Genomic DNA, 20,611 nt, shown 5'->3' on the forward strand with positions numbered 1-20,611 from the left:
TTTTTAGGGTTTTCTGGGTTTTTTTGTTTTGTATTTACTTTTACGTACTCCTCATGTCACTCCTAAAAGACAGGTAACATTATCCTTTTTTGAAAGTAATCTCTACACCCAACATAGGGCTTGAACTCATGACCCCCTAGATCAAGAGTCACGTGCTCTACCAGTGGAGCCAGCCAGGCATCCCTAGAAATAAGGAAACTTTAGCTCTGAGAGGAAAAGCAACCTAAGTCCATCTATATCTACTTTGTGTTCTTTTGTCTGTACCATGCTGTCTGTCTCTGTCTCTGAAGCCAGATCTAAATGGGCTTCATATGACAAATATAAATCAAAGTAAAGCTTTGGGAAAGGAGAAGGCAAATGGAGGGAAGCAACTCCAAAATGGCGACAGGGACAGCTGTATTCAGGAAACAGTGGACAAGCCAGCTCGACCAAGGAAAAGCATTCCTGTGGGGAAGCAGAGTCAAAAAGACTTCTAATGGTGAACAGTCAGATTTTTGAAGGCCATGAACATCAGAACAGAAAGTTAGGACTTTGTCCATAGGCTGTGGATCTTAGTGACTAGCAGGACCGACTTGCCAGTTAAGCAGGAGGCACAGTGTCTAGGACCCATGGTACATTCAGGAGTCTAAAAAAATATTTTAATTTTAATTTATCTCAACATGAAAGAAAAGAATATATAAAGTGAATGCAGTTTGGATCATATGCATCCGTCTTTGTAATCATGCAGTTGTAAAATATATGTATATATTGAATATAATTACATATAGTTTTTTTCTGATGGAGAAAGAGACCCACGAAGGCAAAGTGCCTAGGGCCCATGGCGTCACAATGTGGCCCTGGATATGAGTAGGAGGATTCAGGAATGACTTCAGACTTTGGAAACTGCAAAGTTCACACCAAATGGCTAACTGTGTTATTGACTGAGATGGTGAAATCAGGAAAAGCAGTTTAGGGGAAATACTGCTCTGCTGAGTTGGAGGCTGATGCAGAAATTCCGGACTTTGATCAGGGTGGTGGCTTTGGGGAAGACGAGAATTTCTTTGAACTGGGATCTAACTGGGATTGAGAAGAGAAAGTTGAATATGAGAAACCACCTCAGGAATTTCCCACCCCAGCTGCTGGATGATCCCAGGCTTCCTCTCATTGCCGTGACAGGAAGAAAAGGGTTGAGAGATGGCTCTCACCTCTGAAGGCAGTGCTGGTTCATGACCTCCTGTGTCATTAATTTGAGCCTCTCTTGTCTCCTTCACGTCACCTCATTCTCTGTGGTCCTACACACTTATGTAGGTTACATTTTCATTTATAGAGTATTTGAATTTAACTGTAATGTCATAATAATATTAGCAATCACAGTTTTTATTTGTAAGAACTTTCAAGTGCAAAAGTATTTTCTAGTAAGTGTTTTATAGGATATAATGTGCACAAGAGATAGGAGAGGCAGATGACTCGATTTCCCACTCCACAGATGAAAGAGCTTGACAGAGCTCCCCGTCTTTGGTAGAACTGGGATAAAGATCATACCCCTTGACTCCCAATTCTCTTTCACCCTTATCACCAGCAGCAGTAAGCTTAGATTTAGTTTAAAGGAAGTCGAAGTCATCACCACTTTGCAGGTTACAATTCAATTTTACAATACCAAAAACTTCTTTTTTTTTTTTTAAGTTTTATTTACTTTATTTATTTATTTATTTATTTATTTATTTATTCATTCATTCATTCATTTTAAGTTTCCTCTCTTCCTTTCTTCCTTTATCCACTGTCTCTCACTCCCCTCCTCCTTTTCCCTCTACCTTCCTCCCTTTTGTGTTCACATCTTGACATTACTTCCCCAGTATTTGTCTTCCATTCATCATCATTCTGTCTCCTGCATCTGCATTTAAACAGCTGCAATGTCATCAAATAGCCCTATCACACTTCCCTCCTGCTTGCTCGATAAACTTGCATTTCCAGAGTAAATCCATAAACTTTTTACCAGTATATGTTCAAACAATCCAGTTAGAAAATGGGCAAAGAATATGAAGAGACATTTCACTGAAGAGGATGTTTGGGTGGCAAATGAACACACAAAAAGATGTCCAACATCATTAGCCCTTAAGGAAATGCAAATGAAAACCACAGTATGATATCACTATGCTTCTGTTATAACTGCTAAAATAAAACATAGTAACAAGACCAAATGCTGGCAATAGTGAGGAGTAATTAGATCTCTCACGCATTGCTGTTGGGCAGGTAACATGATACCCACTCTGGAAAATAGTTTCTTAAAGTACTGGGGCTCCTGGGCGGCTCTGTCAGTTGAGCATGTGACTCTTGATTTCAGTTCTGGTCATGATACCAGGGCCATGGGATCGAGCCCTGTGTTGGACTCTGCTCTGAGCATGGATCCTGCTTGAGGTTCTCTCTCTCTCTCTCTCTCTCTCTCTCTTACTCTCTCTCTCCCTCTCTCCCTCTCTCCCCCTCTGTCCCTCTTCCCCACTTGTGTTCTCTCTCTCTCTAAAATAAAAAAAATTAAGAAAAATACTAAACACACACTTAATGTATGAGTTATAATCGTACAACCTGAGCATTTATCCCAGAGAAATGAAAACTCATGTTTGCACAAAACCTGCACACAAATGTTCATAGATGGTTTACTTGTAATAGCCTCAAACTGCAAACAATCAAAATGCCCTTGATAAGGGAATGATTCAACAAACCATGGTACAATGATACCATCAAATACTATTCAACAAAAGGAACAAACTGTTGGTACAACAACTTCATGGATCTCAAGGGCATTGTGCTAAATGGAAATAAGTGAATCTTAAGAGGCCGCATGTTATATCTTTCCATTGATGTGAGATTCTCAAAATGATGAAATTATAGAGATGGAAAATAGATTAGCAACAGCCTGGAGTTAGGGATGTTACTGGGGGAGAAGGTGGGGTAGCACAAGGGAGATCTTTGTGGGGTGGGATAGTTTTATATCCTGATTACAGTAGGGTTGCATGAATCCACATGTGATGAAATGGCATAGAACTATGCCATTGCATAGCATCAATGTCAGTTTCCTGATTTTGTTATTGTCCCCTATTACACTATAGTTACATAAGAGGTAATCATTGGGGAAGACTGGATGAAGTCTACAGGAGAACTTGACTCCATTGTGTCTACTATTTTTGCAAGTTTCTGTGACCCTGTAATTATTCTAAAAGAAAAGTTTAGGGATGCCTGGGTGACTCAGTCTGACTCTTGATTGTGCTCAGGTCATGATCTCACAGTTCATGAGTTTGAGCCCCACGTGGCAGAAGCTTTTCTTTGCTTTTTTTAAATGTAGTAAAATGTAGCAATTAGCCAATTTTTAATGACTACTAAAAATATCTAGTAATGTCTTCATTATTTCAAAGATATGAAAAAATTCCCATATGTTTTCATTAATTTTTTTTTTTTTAGTGTTTATTGGTTTTCAGAAACCGAGACAGAGTGTGAGTGGGGGAGGGGCAGAGACAGAGGGAGACACAGAATCCCAAGCAGGCTCCAGGCTCTGAGCTGTCAGCACAGAGCCCGATGCAGGGCTCAAACCCACAAACCGTGAGATCATGACCTGAGCCGAAGTTGGACACTTACCTGACTGAACCACCCAGGCACCCCCCATATATTTTCTTTCTAGAACTTCACATTTTACACTTAAGTCTTTGATCCACTTGGAATTTTCTTAGAGTAAGGTGTAAGATATGGTTCCAACTTAATTTCCAGATTTCAGTCTTTCCTGCCTTCTCCATACTTGGAGACTTTTGGACTTCTCTCTGGTCATCAGTGGGGAGCTGTTTTTAGCTTTAGCCAGAATTATTTCTCAGGTGGTCAAGTTCAGTCCTCCTGGATTAAGGCTGGCTGTTCTTTTGGACCTAATATCTCATCACTTAACCTTATAGAGAATTTATTCCTGGATAATCTGAATCAGTTTGTGATTTCTTGTTTTGTTTTGACCAGAAGCAGTGCATAAAAAAATTACAATGCCCAGGGATCAGCACTTGCTTCCAGAGCTCTCCTGAGCATGCAACCAGCATCAGGTATCATCACTGGTCATGTTGCATTTCTAGGATTTGTGGATTCAGAATGGATAGAGAGTAATAGTTGGATTTAGGGGTGTGGCAGTGGCCCTAACTGCCTCAGAAGAGAGCCTATAGTTTTGGGGTGACCTCTTGGTTTGTCCCCGACTCTCCCTGTGGTGGATGGGAAAGTAAGAATAGAGGAAGCTATGGGAATGCAAGCTGGTGCAGCTGCTCTGGAAAACAGTATGGAGGTTCCTCAAAAAACTAAAAATAGAACTACCCTACGACCCAGCAATTGCACTACTAGGCATTTATCCAAGGGATAGAGGTGTGCTGTTTTGAAGGGACACATGCAGCCCCATGTTTATAGCAGCACTATCAACAATAGCCAAAGTATGGAAAGAGCCCAAATGTCCATCGATGGATGAATGGATAAAGAAGAAGTGGTATATATATATAATGGAGTATTACTTGGCAATCAAAAAGAATGAAATCTTGCCACTTGCCACTACGTGGATGGAACTAGAGGGTGAAATTAGTCAGAGAAAGACAAAAATCGTATGACTTTACTCATCTGAGGACTTTAAGAGACAAAACAGATGAACATAAGGGAAGGGAAACAAAAATAATATAAACACAGGGAGGGGGACAAAACAGGGAGACTCATAAATATGGAGAACAAAGCAAGGGTTGCTGGAGGGGTTGTGGGAGTGGGGGGTGGGCCAAATGGGTAAAGGGCACTAAGGAATCTACTCTTGAAATCATTGTTGCACTATGTGCTAACTAATTTGGATGTAAATTTAAAAAAAAAAAAAAAGAATAGAGGAAGCTGGTCCGACATTCACCTCCTTCTTGCTCATATGCCCGAACACAAGCAGGGGTTTGCATCTGGCCCCTGTGCTGATTGATCTGTGACCATTTGCTCCGGTTGTTAAATATTTTTAATATCCGTACCCGAGTCCCTACCTCCAGTAGAGGCTTTGTTCTACTTTCTCTTGGCTACAGAGTTTAGTTTCAGAGGTCATAACTTGACCCTGTTCGTTTCTCAGTCACATGATAATTTACTGAAAATTGGGATCTGCCCTACCTGATGACGGATGTTTTTATTTTGAAGTCTTGTTGGGACTTTCTTTTTGTAACTATGTCTCCATGAGCATTTTAAAGGGGAGCCAGATGGATGACTCAGCCGGGGTTCTTTAGCTGCCCACGTAACCAGGAAGAGCTTAGAAGCAGGTTTTAGAGCCAACCCCTGGAAGTTGTATCCATTTTTTGGTTTGACCTGTCTAGAAGTTGGTGTGCTAATAATTGTAAATAATATAATGGTTTACTGGATTGTTCTTTGTCGAGTTAAGAAACAATGGCTATAGGAGAACCAAATACTAGAAAGCGTCGTCTCCCTGAACTTGTGATCTCCTAGGGCCGTGGGTTGTAACTGGGGGTGTGTCAGGATCACCAGAAGCTTAAAGACCCAGATGCCTCGCTGTTACAGCTCCCATCCGGCCCTCCTGGCAGGTGCGTACTTGAGAACATGGGGATAGATGTTTGACAAGGGACAAAGGAAGACTCGTCTGCTTAACCTACTTACTGATGTTCACCCAATCTCATCTGATAGGGTTAACTCTTTACTCCTAGTGTTTCATCCACTTGGAGTCTCATCAAACATGTGGAAAAGAATAACTCATTGTGAGCTTCCACCTAGTAGCCTCACCTCACCAGGGCTCCCTTTTTCATGCTATAATGTTGCTCTACTTCTCATGATCTTTGAAATAGACTTAAGTGAATTGCTAATGCTTTCCTGCCTTAAAAAGAAAAAAAGAGAGGGGTGCCTGGTTGGCTCAGTCAGAAAAGCATGCAACTCTAGATTTTTGGGTCATGAGTTTGAGCCGCATATCGGGTGTAGAGATTACTAAAACAAAACAAAACAAAACAAAAAAATAAATAAAGTGATCCACTATATTAAATTATCTGCTGATGGTTACACAGGCTCCTGACAGTCTATGCATCAGTGTCTCTTTTCACTCTACTATGTAGTCTTCCAATAAAACAGAGTTAAACCAATTGATCTCTGAGAATGCAAACAGTTCAAAAAATCTTGAAGATTCTTGAGTGTTTTACTAATAACTCTGTCAACAGCACCTGCAAGCTCCAGAGCCTTCTATTTCTAACTATAAATTAGTGAATAAATTGAATTCTTTTTTTAATTTTAATTTTTCAAGTAATCCCTATGCCCAGTATGGCTCCCAAACTCATCATACTGAGATCAAGAGTTGCATGCTCTACTGACTGAGCCAGCCAGGAGCCTCTCTATTTGTTTATACTTACCAATGTGTTACCAATTTTGTTTACCTCCTCCCCCTATTTTCTTCTATCTCCTGTGATCATTTTCAATCTTTTTTTTTTTTAATGTTTTATTTATTTTTTGAGAGACAGAGAGAGAGCACGCCCAAATGGGGGAAGGACAGAGAGAGGGGGACAGAAGACGTGAAGCAGGCTCTACTCTGATAGCCTGACAGCAGCCTGAGGTGGGGCTCAGACTCAGGAGCCCTGAGATTATGGCCTGAGCCAAGTCGGAGGCCCAACCGACTGAGCCACCCAGGCAGCCCTCATTTTCCATCTTTAAGAATGTCTTTTAACATTTCCCTAGTGAGGGAGTCATTTGGTGATAAGCAATCCTAGTCTTTGTTTTTTTAAGGAGGAAAAGTTGTAGGGAGTATATGGTTGTGGTTGAGCGTCTCCAGCCTGGCACTCATTCTGTGATTTCCTTTCCTTTTGTAGGGTCCATCTTTTGTGTATCCCATGCTGCTCCCTGTGTTGTTCTTGTTGTTGTTGTAACTCCTTTATTTTGTGAAGCCCGCTTTACAGTGGCATCTTAAAGAGGGGCATGTCAGATATAGTTTTGGAGCCTTTGCATATCTATAAATGTCTTTGTTTTACCTTCATACAAGATTTGTAATTTGATATAGAGTTTGGCAGGCATGCCTCCTTGAACATTGTAAATAAACGTCCTAACACCTTTCAGTATTGCCCTTGAGAATTAAATGTCCTTTTGACATTTAATGGGGACATTGTCTGTGACTGTTTTTCCTCTCTGAAAGTGGTGAGAATCCTTAATTTATGTTGTTTCTCCAAAATTTTATGATTGTATGCTGGGAGTCTTTTTCATTTATTTAAATCAGGCAATTGGTGAGCAGTTTCAACCTGAAGACTATGTTCTTCTAGTCTGGACTTTTTTCTTTAATCTCAGTTCTTTGATAATTTTATTCCTTCCACTTTATCTGTCCACTTTTTCTGGAACTGCTATGAGTTACCTGATAGGTATCTATGATTTCTTCTCTCAGTTTATTGTCTTTTCTCCCTTATTTCCATATCTTTTTCTTTTATAGTTCTACTATCTGGGAGATTTGCTTAATTTTTGTAGTCCAGCCTTTCTACTGAATTTTTTAAGAACTCTGATTTTTCCAGAACTTTTTAAAATTTTTATTCTTTTTTCATAGCACCCTGTTTAGTTTTTTTTTTTTTTTTTTAATTTTTTTAACGTTTATTTATTTTTGAGACAGAGAGAGACAGAGCATGAACGGGGGAGGGTCAGAGAGAGGGAGACACAGAATCTGAAACAGGCTCCAGGCTCTGAGCTGTCAGCACAGAGCCCGACGCGGGACTCGAACTCACAGACCGCGAGATCATGACCTGAGCCGAAGTCGGCTGCTTAACCGACTGAGCCACCCAGGCACCCCAGCACCCTGTTTAGTTTTTATGCGTGAAATATATTCTCTCATCTTGCTGAAAATAATGATAATATCTAAAAAGAGTATATTTTGCTTCATATGTTATACCTGTTTTCTTTGGATTCTTCTTCTGTACATGTTTTCTGTATTTTTCCTACTTGCTTTCAGCAAATGATAGCTATCCTTTGATTCTTTTTTTTTTAAATTTTTTTAACATTTATTTATTATTGAGAGACAGACACAGAGCATGAGCAGGGGAGGGGCCGAGAGATGGAGAGACATAGAATCTGAAGCAGGCTCCAGGCTCTGAGCTGTCAGCACAGAGCTCGACGCGGGGCTCGAACCCACAAACCGTGAGATCATGACCTGAGCAAAAGTCGGACGCTTAACTGACTGAGCCATTCAGGCGCCCCTAGCTGTCCTTGATTCTTAACAAACAGCACATTCTGTGAAGGGAGATTGAGAGAAAAGGGATAAAAAAAGACTTGCTTTTACTGCTACTGTTTTGAACTAAGCACCTAATTCTTTTTTTTAAAATTTATTTTAATTTATTTTTGAGAGACAGAGAGAGAGAGAGCAAGTCGGGGAGGGTCAGAGAGAGGGAGACAGAATCCCAAGCAGGCTTTGTGCCATAAGCACAGAGTCCAATGTGGGGCTTGAACTCACAAACCAGGAGATCATGACCTGAGCTGAAGTCGGTCGCTCAACCAACTGAGCCACCCAGGTGCCCCTGGGGGACTTTTAATAGTGTTGACTACTATAGTAAGGACATATTTCTTTGTCTTGAGTTTTGAGGTCCCATACATACTTATTAGAGCCCTAGAGCCCTAGTTAGGAGGACTGTGTTCTACTTCCTGGTTGTTACTGTGTGATCATTGGTGTATCTGAACCTCGGTTTCCTCATGTGTAAAATGAGGAAACTCATTTCCCTCACTGGGCCATTAATGGAGATCAAATGTGGTAAACCAGTTGTCTTCAGCCATGAACCATCAGTCCAAATGCTCTTAAATCCCGCCATTCCACAAAGATATGCAAGTGTAACACTTGCTCTCCAGGAGGCCATTCTTTCAGGAAAGATTACTTTTTGTCTGAGAGTTGGCAAACAGCTGCCACATTTTAATTTACTGTGATTTTTTTTTGTTGTTGTTGTTTGTTTTCTTGTTTTGGTTTTGTTTCCTAACCTGGTCTAGTTCCAGTTTGTTGGCATCTGGATGAGAATCCTGAGGCCATATTCTGTTTTATTCAGCCTCTGATTGGTCTTTTAAAAACAAACTTGGTTGCATGAAGTTGATGTCAGGAAAATGACTTTAATCCATTAGTCACCTTGGGTAGATAAGACAGGTGGCCACTGCAAGTACAAAGGAATAATCCACAGTGACTAAGGCAAAAAGTAATCCCTTTCAGAACCAGGTCAAGCAGTTTATTTAGGGCTAGGGTGGTGACTCAGCCTGTTGAGGCTTGTACTTCCAGGTTGGGGGACCTGTGAGGTGTTTTGGGAGTGTGTGTGTAGCTTGGTGGGAAGAGTGATTTATCCTTCTGGAAGAGTCGCTTTGCATCTCTGTCTCTCTCTGTCTCTCTGTCTCTGTCTTTCTCTCTTGGTCTCTCCATCTTCCTCTCCCTCATTTGCTCTGGCTCTCACACTCTTTATAACTCCCTTTTGTTCTTTCTCTTCAGACTTGCTTTGACTCCTCTTTCTCCCCGGCACATTCTTTTAAAGTCTACTGCAAGGCTTTTGCCTGAGGCCTGACAGGGCAGGGGAGGGAAGAAGACTGGTAGGTCTGTGGCTGCCCCTGGTGGAGCCTGTTCTGCACCCTTTCTATTACTCTTTTGTCCATTCCATTCTCTATCCTGTCCTCCATTTGGAACCCAGTGATGTCCAAAGAGATGCTTTAATGGGAGTCTAGATGCTATGATCATCTTTCTTGTGACTTCTCATTGCCCCCACTCTTGATGTAGTCTGTGTTTTTGTTGTTGTTCTTGTTGTTTGAGAGAGAGAGAGAGAGAGAGAGAGAGAGAGAGAATCTTAAGCAGGCTCCACACTCAGCATGGAAATCATGACATGAGCCACAATCAAGAGTCAGACACTCAACCGACTGAGCCACCAAGGTGCCCCTAGTCTATGTTTTAAAGACCCCCTAAGTCTTTGGAAATATTTCTGTGGAAGAAAACATGAGAGAGCTTTACCAGCCCTTTATCTGCAAGAGGCACACAACTGCAAATGAACAGATAAAAAGGGAAACATAATTGGGGGCGGTTAACTTTAGTTCCCAAGAGGATCATAGAGGACATCAAAGAGTAGCTAGGGATTGATTATCTGTAAGGAAAAAAAAATGTGATGCATATTTTTCTTCAAAAACAACCCAAAGTCATGACAAGCCATGACACAAATAAATACAAGACTAGTAATTAAGCACAGATCTCTAAGATAATGATCCAAGAAAGACATAGTACAGAGATAAAGAGGAATACACCTGTATTTATTGAGCCTGTGTGCTATCTGGAAAGCTGTTGCAATAAATGATAAAAATAATAAATGATTCAAAGTTCTTGGGCTAAATATAGCTGGGTAAGAACAAACGAGTAAGGCTAGCAAAGTAGACTGTATTTCTGTGCATGAAGAGATGTTGTGAGCCATAATTCCATTCACTTCAGACATTTGTTAGGCACACACCAGGGACAAAGCTTTGTTCTAGAAATTGGAAGGAGCTCTACAATAAATAAGCCACTGTTATTAAGGAAATAAAGATTTTCTATTTCATATGTATTTCAGTTAATCAGATTAATGTGTTTCTTGTGTTGTAATCTGTGTTATTGCTCATTGGTCTTATTCCTACTAAGGCCGGGGGAGGATAAAACTTGTTACTCTCTCTATAGGGGATGTTCATCTGCCCTAAAGGAAGGAGCTGGGGAAGAGAGGCCACTCTCAGCCAGAAAGCTAGAACTCAGAGGGTTCTCAAAACTCAGAGCTACAAAGTATAAGCCACATATATGGCTGGGAGGAGCTCTGTGATTTGTTGTTGTTGTTGTTGTTGTTGTTGTTGTTGTTGTTGTTTGATTGTTTTCCTCCAGAGCCTTAAGCAAGGCCTCCTTGCAATGTTCCGGCTTTGTTTTCTCTGTACTTCTGATCATACAAAGAAGGGTCTCGGATGCTTTGTGCACAGTGGTTCTCAAAGTTGGTCTGTACCAGCAACATTAGCCTCCACCTGGGAAATCATCAGTAATGCACATTCTTAGATCCCACCCAGACAAACTGAATCCGAATTCAGGGTGGGGCCCAGGGATGTGTCCAGCCTCCCGGGGCATTCTGACGCTGGCTCCTGTGGAGACCCACTACTGCGCCTAAGAACTGAGGGAGAACAGCGCCCTCTGGAGGCCCTGTGGTCACAGCAGCTATGGAAAAGGATCCCTCTCCAGGGGAAAGGGGGACAAAGTCAGGGTTTCCAAGCCCATCTGTCCCTTCCCGCACAGAGACTTCTACCATGGTCAGTTTTGGAGGCTCTGGATTGATTTGATTAATGGATATTGCTCTTCTCTTCATAGAAGTCCAAGCTCTCAAGAATTTTAATTTGAGTATTTACTGTTCCATGTACTTTTCCAGTTCTGGCGTTCCTATCACTCCTTTACCTTCGGTGCTTGTGCTTAAACAGCCCTCTCAGCTGGTCCGCGGTGCCTCTGCCACGGGTCCCTTTCCGTTCTCAGCTTTTCCCTCTCTTCCTCACGCAGAAAAGTGTTGTTTCCTTTCCTCTGTGCTCGCGTAGCTTTTGCTACAGCAACACCTCTCACTGTGTGTCAGTTAGCAACTGAGTCCCCTCTCTAGACTGGAGGGCAGGGAAGACATTCTGATCCTTTTTATCCGCCAGCATTTAGCACAGTGCCTGGTTAACAACAGGTGATTGGAAAATGGTTTCCAAGTGAATAAATGGATGAATGTAACCCATAGTCTAGTTATGTAGAACTAGTTTCTGTTCCTAGAATGTCCCACCTGTCTTCCTCCATGCAGTCCCTTTCAATGTGAAATGCCCTCCCTTGTGCATCTGTGGCCTCTCCGGGTCTTACTTATTCCTGTTATTTTGACTGTTCAATAAACACGTTGGGAGTGAACTGTAGAGTATAGACTATGCACTTGATCAGGCGGGGCCACCAGTGGGCAAGTTTGCTAAGTCACACTGTTCCCAAAGGGCATACATGGTAAAAATAGCACAAATAGCAATAATAACATTAATCTATAATATTAATGGGTTACATTGATTGAGTTCTTAGCATGTGCTAAGCCTTGTGCTAAGCCTTTTACATACATTATTTAATTCTTAAATTAGCCGATGAGAAAAGTGTCGGTATCTGTAAAATAATAGAGGCATTAGAGGGGTTAAATAATTTGCCCAAGATCATATAGCTAGAAGTGTCAAAGTAAAGATTAAAATCCAGATCTGGCTGACTCCAAAGTCAACTTGAAGCTAAATTGATCACTGACAAAATATATAAGTAGTAGAGACTTTGGTAGGGCAGAATTGTGAATCTAAACATAGTAGCAAAAAACCTGAACTCATATGCCACTCCATGAGCAAACTGATATTTATTGAGCCCCTCATATGGGGCAGGTAACTTTCTAGGAGCGAGAGGATATAGGGGGTGAATAAGACAGACAAGATCCCTGCTCTCAGGGAAGTTACTTTCGTTCTTTTTTCCTTCTTCTTTAAAAAAATGTTTATTTGTTTATTTTGAGAGAGAGAGAGAATCCCAAGTAGGCTCCGGGCTATCAGCACAGAGCCTGATGCAGGGCTTGAACTCAGGAACCGTGAGATCATGACCTGAGTTGAAATCAAGAGTCGGATGCTTAACCCAGGCACCCCATCAAGGAAATTATTTTCTAGTAGGACAGTCTCTTTGAGGAGATAACATGTGAGCAAGCCATGGATAAGTAGAAGCCATGGGAAGCTTGGGGAAGAGTCTGTTTCAGGTAAAAAGAAGGAAGGGAAAAGGCCCCGAGGCTAGGAAAACTGGTGGAGGGACCAGCAGCCACAAACCACAAGTAGAATTGACTCTGGATCAAGCTTCTGGCTCACAGGTACTGTAAGAGTGGGAGCCAAACCCAGATTGTGAGTGGCCCAGAAGTTGAAGGTAAGCACAGTGAGTTTTACGCCATCTAGGAGACTGGGTTCTACATTCTGCTGGATATTTCCTACTTTGTTGCCTTTTTAGAGTACTTTTGCAACAACCGAGCTACTTTCTCTCTGATGCTCCATTTACAGTGGCAAGATCCAATTCCCACAGTCTGTAGGGATAACATGGAGAGTCAGGAGGGAGTCCCAAGTGAGAGCGGATCTTTTGGTAAGGACACATAATTGAGAAACAGAGCTAGAGCAGACCCAAAGTCAATCTGCTTTTTATGATCACAATGCCCTAACAGTTGCATACAAGGTCCTGTTTTGCTGGGACAGACCATTCCCCACAGCAGCCCCGCTGGCATGTTGCCGCTTCGGCTCCAAATCCAGTTCACGAGGCCCTTTTGCTCCTTCTTCTTTGACTCCGTATTTGACATCTTCCACGTGGTGTCTCCTGGGTCTGGCTTCCCTCTCAGTGATGGTTGCCTTCTTATGGGTGCTGTGACGCTCTCTCTCCTTTGTCTGGGGGCTCACAGCCCTCCTCTTCACAAAAGGACTTCCCCACACCGTGCCACATGGTGTGGTCTAAAGTGATACTTCCTTCAGAATGTCCCTAAGAAAGAAGGACTCTGGGATGTGTGGAGCTCCTCTGCTCTCTTGGCCATGGCCAGTCACTGCAGTACCTCCCCCAGGACACCTGCATCCCTACACCTTTGTGGAGCATGTCGATATGTATTCATGCAGAAATATTTAAGGAGCATCTCTCTTAGGCCAGGTGCCGTCTGTAGACGCTGGGTGGGGAGAGCTGTCAACCAAACAGACATGGCCCCTGCTGTCAGAGAAAACTGTTAAGTGAATAAAGCAAGATAATTTCAGATGATGATAAGTACCATGAGGAAAATAACAGAGAGTGATGTGGTAGCAATTGGGGGCAGGGAACCCAGACTAGGCCGGCCGTGTGAGCCTCCAAGAGGGATATTTGACAGACGCACACAACAGAGTACACAGTCTGGGAAGGTCTGGAGGAAGAACGTTACAAGCAGGGGAAAACAGGGCAAAGTTACAGAGCTACGAGTAAACGTGGTGTTTCACGAATAGAAAGAGGCCAGTGTACATGGAGCAGAGGGAGGGGAAGGGAGGTGTGGGGGTGAGATCTGAAGGCAAAGCCCATGCTAAGGAGTTTAAATTTTGTTCTAAAGACAAAGGGGAGCCACTAAGCAGGTGAGTGACCCCATATTATTTACATATACACAAATTATATTATATTACTTATCTCATTTAATCGTCTCAAGAGATCTCCAGGTAATTGGTACTTGAAAACAAAGAAGGAAAAACACTAAAAAGTTATAGGTTGGATCCAGAGGTCACTGACCAAAACACTACGCAGAGCCTGAAACCTGAATCTTCAAACTCCCAAGTCCAGCGTCATGTTCCAGCCGCAGCTGAGCACAAAGTAGAAACAATGGCCAGGATGAGAATAGGGGTGTGATGTGGTGTTTCTTTGTGCACATTCTGGGTACGTGACAGAGGAATTGGGAATGAATGTCATAGAGGGATGTATATCTTTCTTTCTTTAAAAAAAAATGTTTAATTCCAGAAGAGTTAACACACAGCGTTATATTAGTTTCAGGTATACAACATAGCGATTCAACAATTCTGTATATTACTCAATGCTCATCAGGATAAATGTGCTCTTTAACCCCCATCACCTATTCACCCATCCCCCCACCCACCTCCCCTCTGAGAAGCACCAGTTTGTCCTCTGTATTTAAGCGTCTGGTTTTTTGTTTCCCTTTTCTTTCCCTTTCTTTCTTTTTTTTTTTTTGTTTTTTTTTTTTAATTTTTTTAATGTTTATTTATTTTTGAGAGAGACAGACAGAGACAGAGCACAAGCGGGAAAGGAGCAGAGAGAGAGGGAGACACAGAATCCGAAGCAGGCTCCAGGCTCTGAGCTGTCAGCACAGAGCCTGACGCAGGGCTTGAACTCTCAGATTGTGAGATCATGACCTGAGCCGAAGCGGGAGGCTCAACCGGCTGAGCCATCCAGGTGCCCCACTTGATTTTGTTTTTAAATTCCACATATGAGTGAAATCATATGGTATTTGTTTTCCTTTGATTTATTTCACCTAGCATTATACCAGATCCAACCATGTTGTTGCAAATGGTATGATTCCATTCTTTATTATGACTAATATTCCATTGTGTGTGTGTGTGTGTGTGTGTGTGTGTGTGTGTGTGTATCACATCTTCTTTATCCATTCATCGATTGATGGGCACTTTGGTTATTGTAAATAATGTTGCAATAAACTTAGGCGTGCATACATCTTTTCAAATTAGTGTTTCATTTGTTTTTTTTAAGTTAATTAATTTTTATTTTTAAAATTTTCTAAATGTAATTAATTGTCAAATTGGTTTCCATACAACACCCAGTGCTCATCCCAACAGGTGCCCTCCTCAATGCCCATCAACCACTTCCCCCTCCCCCCCCAACCCCCATCAACCCTCACTTTATTCTTAGTATTTAAGAGTCTCTTATGGTTTGCCTCCTTCCCTCTCTGTAACTTTTTTCTTTCCCCCTTCTCCTCCCCCCGGTCTTCTGTTGAGTTTCTCAGGATCCACATATGAGTGTAAACATATGGTATCTGTCTTTCTCTACCTGACTTATTTTATTTAGCATAACACTTTCCAGTTCCATCCACGTTGCTACAAGTGGCCAGATTTCATTCTTTCTCATTGCCAAGTAGTATTCCATTGTGTATATAAACCACATCTTCTTTATCCATTCATCAGTTGATGGACATTTAGGCTCTTTCCATCATTTGGCTATTATTGAAAGTGCTGCTATAAACATTGGGGTACAAGTGCCCCTATGCATCAGCACTCCTGTATCCCTTGGGTAAATTCCTAGCAGTGCTATTGCTGGGTCATAGGGTAGATCTATTTTTAATTTTTTGAGGAACCTCCCCACTGTTTTCCAGAGTGGCTGCACCAGTTTGCATTCCCACCAACAGTGCAAGAGGGTTCCCGTTTTTCCACATCCTCGCCAGCATCTATAGTCTCCCAATCTGTTCATTTTAGCCACTCTGACTGGTGTGAGGTGATATCTCAGTGTGGTTTTGATTTCTGTTTCCCTGATGAGGAGAGACGTTGAGCATCTTTTCATGTGCCTGTTGGCCATCTGGATGTCTTCTTTAGAGAAGGGTCTATTCATGTCTTCTGCCCATTTCTTCACTGGATTATTTGTTTTTTTGGGTGTGGAGTTTGGTGAGTTCTTTATAGATTTTGGATACTAACCCTTTATCTGATATGTCATTTGGAAATATCTTTTCCCATTCCATCGGTTGCCTTTTAGTTTTGTTGATTGTTTCCTTTGCAGTGCAGAAGCTTTTTATCTTGATGAGGTCCCAATAGTTCATTTTTGCTTTTAATTCCCTTGCCTTTGGAAATGTGTCAAGTAAGAAATTGCTGCAGCTGAGGTCAGAGAGGTTTTTTCCTGCTTTCTCTTCTAGGGTTTTGATGGGTTTTCAGTAATTTTGAGTTTATTTTTTGTGAATGGTGTAAGAAAGTGGTTTAGTTTCATTCTTCTGCATGTTGCTGTCTAGTTATCCCAGCACCATTTGTTAAAGAGACTGTCTTTTTCCATTGGATATTCTTTCCTGCTTTGTCAAAGATGAGTTGGCCATACATTTGTGGGCCCAATTCTGGAGTCTTTATTCTATTCCATTGGTTTATGTGTCTGTTTTTGTGCCAATACCATGCTGTCTTGATGATTACAGCTTTGTAGTAGAGGCTAAAGTCCGGGATTGTGATGCCTCCCACTTTGGTCTTCTTCTTCAAAATTACTTTGGCTATTCGGGGCCTTTTGTGGTTCCATATGAATTTTAGGATTGCTTGTTCTAGTTTTGAGAAGAATGCTGGTGCAATTTTGATTGGGATTGCATTGAATGTGTAGATAGCTTTGGGGAGTATTGACATTTTAACAATATTTATTCTTCCAATCCATGAGTATGGAATGTTTTTCCATTTCTTTGTATCTTCTTCCATTTCCTTCATAAGGTTTCTATAGTTTTCAGAATACAGATCTTTTACATCTTTGGTTAGGTTTATTCCTAGGTATTTTATGATTCTTGGTGAGATTGTGAATGAAATGAGTTTCTTTGTCTTTCTGTTGCTTCATTATTAGTGTATAAGAATGCAACTGATTCCTGTACATTCATTTTGCATCCTGTGACTTTGCTGAATTCATGTGTCAGTTCTAGCAGATTTTGGTGGAGTCTTTCGGGTTTTCCATGTATAATATCATGTCATCTGCAAAAAGTGAAAGCTTGACTTCATCTTTGCCGATTTTGATGCCTTTGATTTCCTTTTGTTGTCTGATTGCTGATGCTAGAACTTCCAACACTATATTAAACAATAGCGGTGAAAGTGGACATCCCTGTCGTGTTCCTGATCTCAGGGGGAAAGCTCTCAGTTTTTCCCCATTGAAGATGATATTAGCTGTGGGCTTTTCATAAATGGCTTTTATGATGTTTAAGTATGTTCCTTTCTATCCCGACATTCTTGAGGGTTTTTATTAAGAAAGGATGCTGAATTTTGTCAGATGCTTTTTCTGCATCGATTGACAGGATCATATGGTTCTTATCTTTTCTTTTATTAATGTGATGTATCACACTGATTGATTTGCAAATATTGAACCAGCCCTGCAGCCCAGGAATGAATCCCACTGGATCGTGGTGAATAATTCTTTTTATATGCTGTTGAATTCGATTTGCTAGTATCTTGTTGAGAATTTTTGCATTCATATTCATCAGGGATATTGGCCTCTAGTTCTCTTTTTTTGCTGGGTCTCTGTCTAGTTTGGGAACCAAAGTAATGCTGGTTTCATAGAATGAGTCTGGAAGCTTTCCTTCCCTTTCTATTTTTTGGAACAGCGTGAGAAGGATAGGTATTATCTCTGCTTTAAATGTCTGGTAGAATTCCCCAGGGAAGCCATCTGGTCCTGGACTCTTATTTGTTGGGAGATTTTTGATAACTGATTCAATTTCTTCGCTGGTTATGGGTCTGTTCAAATTTTCTCTTTCTTCCTGTTTGAGTTTTGGGAGTGTGTGGGTGCTTAGGAATTTGTCCATTTCTTCGAGGTTGACCAGTTTGTTGGCATATAATTTTTCAAAGTATTCCCTGATAATTGCTTGTGTTTCTGAGGGATTGGCTGTAATAATTCCATTTGCATTCATGATTTTGTCTATTTGGCTCCTCTCCGTTTTCTTTTTGAGAAGCCTGGCTAGAGGTTTATCAATTTGGTTTATTTTTTTCAAAATACCCAGTAGTGGGATTACTGGATCATATGGTAATTCTATTTTTAATTTTTTGAGGAGGAATGTATTTCTTTTTTTTTTTAAGTGTATTTATTTTTTTTAGTAAACTCTATACCCAACGTGTGATTCGAACCCGTGAGTCACACACTCTTCTGACTGAGCCAGCCAGGCATACCTGGGAATGTTTCTTTTTCTTTTTTAAATAGATTTTTCTTTTATTTTTTTAGGTTTATTATTATTATTATTATTATTATTATTATTATTATTATTATTATTTTGAGAGAGAAAGATAGAGCATGAGAAGTTGAAGGGCAGAGAGAAAGGGAGAGAGAATCCCAAGCAGGTTCTGCACCTTCAGTGCAGAGCCCGATGCAGGGCTCAAACTCACAAACCATGAAATCATGACCTCAGCTGAAATCAAGAGTTGGACGCCCGACTGACTGAGCCACCCAGGCACCCCGGGAATGTGTTTTTCTTAGTGGGCTAGTATATGAAGCAGAAGTGCACCTTGCTTTGGAAGAGGTTAACAATTTCTGGGAGATAGAGGAACTAGTTCCAGAGAGGCTGACCTCAGGATTTTCAGAGTTCCATAGAATTAAAGAGTAATAGTGACATTGCAGTAGCTCAATTTTATGGAACACTTACTAGGTGCCAGGCACTGCTCTAAATGCTTACACACACACACACACACACACACACACACACACACACACCAATTACAGGCAGGGGAAAGGGCAGGAACAAAGTTCCTGAGATACTAATAAGCCTGGCATGTTTGATGAATAGGAAGAGGTCAGTGTACTAAGAGCAGTAATGTTTTTTCTCTTCACAGCAAGCCAGCGAAGAAGGTATCGTCGTTATCCGAATGTTGCAGATGACGAAACTGAGGCATGGAGAAGTTAATAATTTGCCCAAGATCACTCAACAAGTAAGTGGCAAGAACTCAAGAGCCCACACTTTTTAACCATGACACGCTGCTATTTATTGAGTGGACAATATGTATGGAAACTCTACACAAATTATTTATGACATGTCCCTGAAAGATGGCCATTATTAGCCTCCTCCTTTGATAGATAAGAGAAGTGCGGAGACTCTGAGTAATTTCCCCGATGTTGTTCAGTGAGCTGGGACTCAAATCCAGATGTGCCTGATGCCTAAATCCATGCTTTTTGCTTTACATTCTACTACCTCTTAGTATCCCCAAGGAGGAGCCCTCTCAGACTGGACTGAGTAGCTGCTCTTTCCAATCCGAAGAAGTGCGGTGCTCAGAACTGAGCGTTTCAGGTGTTCTTGTTATTAATCCACTGAGACGCTTGGATTGAAAGAAAGTAGCTCTGGAGTCTTGCTGAGAGGGGAGTTGGGTCATAAGGCCTAAGGGGCAGGACCCTCCCAGAAGTGATGACTGAGAATGTGATTTTAAAGCCCAAAGCCACAACTTCTCCTACAAGGCAGAGGTAGATAAAGTAACAACCACCAGGGAACTAGACAGGTGCATGAAATGACTTCGAGGGAAGCTCATTCTGTGTGCATTGCACCAGAACTGCTAGTCAGTCTTCTTTTTTACATGTTTCCTCAATGATCTGACCATTCGATACTCATTATCTTTCATATCTCCCAAGAGGAGACTTATGGGGACTTTGGTTTTTGGCCAAGAGAAGTCCAGGGTCATGCACGTACACAAGTTCTTCAGGTCTTATTTCTCTGAATACTTTTACATATTCCTCACTAATCTTAAATATCTCTTATGATTATTTCCTAACAGTCAAATTCTTCCAAATGTATTACCAAATGTAATTGTGCATATGTATGTGTTTGTGTGTGTTTGATGTTGAAGGGACTATTTATAATGACTATTATGTTCTCACGTTGGAGTTTTATAGCATTTAATCACCATGAAATTTGTACAAGGAACAACCTTTTGAAATCTAAAGGTCAGTGCCAAGATAATTAACATTTTAGACAATAAGTTTACGGCATAATAGACCTACTGAAATCTTAGTCAAATTGGTTATCTATATTTAATCTTGTTAAGAATTCCTTTAAAGTTTCCACTGCTTATTTTCCTAGGGCTTTCCAGTCTTATGAAAAGAACTGAAATAGAGCTTTAAAACAATCTATTTCAATGAATCCATGTAGTAAATAGGTAGTGTTGCCATGAGTCAGTTATAACAAAACCCAAAACTGTATGAACATTATCAGCCTGTGATTATGAGGGTCTTTTCTGTTAAAGAAAGGATTTATGTCCACAGGGCTCAGAATTCATGAGGTTATACTATTTCTATAGATTATTACTTTAATTAACATCCAAGGGTAACCCTGCCAAGTGCAGCCTGGAAGTGAGGGAAGTTAATGGCTTCAGGAACAGCCCTCAACCAATGGGAATAAATGTTCCAGGCCTCCATCCTTCAGATGGACAACTCTACTTTTCAGGAGGTACC

General features: G+C 41.1%; 1 protein-coding gene across 1 annotated transcript in view; it reads left to right on the plus strand.

Moving 5' to 3' along the window:
• The window catches only part of CD4H9orf85 (chromosome D4 C9orf85 homolog), a 126,088-nt gene that overhangs the window by 87,889 nt on the left and 17,588 nt on the right, over positions 1 to 20,611 (plus strand). The window contains exon 3 of the transcript XR_009603170.3: positions 19,006 to 19,101. The gene's annotated coding sequence lies outside the window, so the exon portion shown is untranslated. The remainder of the gene's footprint in view (positions 1 to 19,005; positions 19,102 to 20,611) is intronic.

The sequence above is a fragment of the Panthera onca genome, chromosome D4, assembly GCF_046562875.1.
Source record: "Panthera onca isolate mPanOnc1 chromosome D4, mPanOnc1 haplotype 2, whole genome shotgun sequence".
Taxonomy (NCBI): Eukaryota; Metazoa; Chordata; class Mammalia; order Carnivora; family Felidae; genus Panthera; species Panthera onca.